Below are 2,500 nucleotides of genomic sequence, written 5' to 3' on the forward strand. Positions count from 1 at the left end.
CAAAGGTCACTTTCCCAGCTGGGTCAAGCCGTAACTTTTGCTCTACAGATTACCCATCAGGAGCCGTGATGTTTGCTAAACACCATCTTTTATCTGTCTGCTGTTGCTGTTCCGTCCCAAGATGAAGGACACTTCAAGATTTTAAAAATAATAATTTTTAAATAATAATTTTAATAAACTCTTTGACTGTTTATTACAAGGTTTATTACAATCATCATAAAATAATCATCATGTTCAGTATAATGTATTAAATTACTGAAATGACTTATTATGCTTTGGGTTAATAATAATAATAATTATTTAAGGTAATCAATAATGTGTGATCAGTAAACCAGAAGGTTATACACCTCATGCAGAGGGCTGTATCCAGGGTAAAGGTTAACCACCTCACATGTCTTTACGCCATGACAACAAGCTTTCTGACGCTGAGAGGGCGTGTTCTGAGGTTTTGTTAAAACCAAATCTCCGCAGCTGAAGTTCAGTTCTTGAACCCATCAGAGGACGAGGGTCGGTCGCCCCAGCCTCATGTTGGGATTATTCGTAAACGAATAATTTGTAAGCTTTTACTTACTTTTTGGATTCTTCCATAAATTCGTAAATATGGAAATATTTATCGATTTATTAATTAATTTGGATATCAAAGATATCTACAGGGCACCATCCCATTCTAATTTGAAAGGGAAATGAATCCAAAATTATTATCAGTCTGTCTGAAGTTCGTAAAATCCTTTTAGGAGCAGAGATTTTCAGCCGACACACACAAAGTCGCTTGACACGAAACTGAAATTTAACAACCTTTATTAAATCAACCTATTTTATCAAATGAATAATGAAATAATGAATAATAATAATGTGATGTAACAATCTGATGTGGATAATCAAAATGGAAAAGGGTCTGGAAACCCAAGATGACCACGTGTGTGTGTGTGTGTGTGTGTGTGTGTGTGTGTGTGTGTGTGTGTGTGTGTGTAACTTGCTGTGATGTGATGCTGGAGGAATGTGAGCTGTAAACTGTGACTTTTCTTCTCTCAGATGCAGACAAAAAGGAATTAGTTTTTACCTTTAAACTAAATTTCACAGTAACTTAAACACTTCAGAGGTTTAAACCCGCTTCACAGAAATCAAGAGACAACACAAAAGATGAATCGTAAATTAACATCTGACACAGTCTGCCAGCCTGGCCACAGCGTGACAAACTTAGATATTAATAACAAAACAAAAGAAACAACCTTACTTCACGGTAATCCGGGTGACGTTTTTGGTCCGGAGATAGAGGAAAAGCCGTTGGTATTTTGAAATGGTCTCGCGCTACGACCGCTTATTTTTGTCTAGAAAAGACGGAAAAGAAGAGAAAAATAAAAACTTGCAGGAGCAAAACTCCTCTGAGTGAAGTCAGACGTCCTTTGTCGTTCAAACGGATTAGATGGCGTTCTCCGTTGATTCTCCGCAGTTCTGTGCTCGCTCCACTTCAGCACCCAGGCCTCCCGCGTGCTCACGTTGATCGGAGCGTGCAACGAGCGAGTCCTTCACCGCCAGTTAACTGGACAAAGGAACAAAGAACGATGTCGTTTTGCTGTAATTTATAGCTTTTCCGGCTGGCGGGAAAACTCGCACATGCGCAGAACTCGTGCTCTCGGCTCCGCTTTGGTGACGTCATCACACTGCTTCCGGGCGCAAAGTCTTATGGGAAATGAAGTTTGCTGGCGCTGATGCTTAAATATGCCTTATTTCTTTACGCTTCAGGGCGTTTTTGGCACATTCTTTTGATAAAATGCTGCAGCAATTTCTCACGAGGGCGGACCCTCAACATTCACTATCACTGTCACGCCGATAGAATTGCTCCGAATAGACGCACCTGTTTCCAGCTGACGCAAAACTCCTTCAGAGTTATTGATTTTGAGACACAAATATCAGTCGTGTGACCCACGGAGACATCTCAGGACCGATTTGAGACGCACTGAGGTCCTCCTACCACCCTCGTGCCCGGAGGAAACGATCTCCACCTGACATCTCGGATCCACGGAGGGTCTCCTGATCTGGGTGAGGTAGACATTGTCCGACAGATGGTGTCTGTATGCTGTTCTCTCTAAGAAACCATCAGTTAGCTGCAAAACAACGTTTCAACCAGAACGCGATTCTATCTCCGAAATAAATCTTCTGAGATATCGTTCACGCATCCAAACCTTGCATTCCACTTTAAAATAAAGTCCCAAATTCTTATGCCAGCACCTGCAATGATAATGGCTATTTTGAAAATATTCTGCTTGGAATAGATAGATAGATAGATAGATAGATAGATAGATAGATAGATAGATAGATAGATAGATAGATAGATAGATAGATAGATAGATAGATAGATAGATAGATAGATAGATAGATAGATAGATAGATAGATAGATAGATAGATAGATAGATAGATAGATAGATAGATAGATAGATAGATAGATAGATAGATAGATAGATAGACAGACAGACAGACAGACAGACAGACAGACAGACA

This window comes from Nothobranchius furzeri, chromosome 12 (genome assembly GCF_043380555.1).
Source record: "Nothobranchius furzeri strain GRZ-AD chromosome 12, NfurGRZ-RIMD1, whole genome shotgun sequence".
NCBI lineage: Eukaryota > Metazoa > Chordata > Actinopteri > Cyprinodontiformes > Nothobranchiidae > Nothobranchius > Nothobranchius furzeri.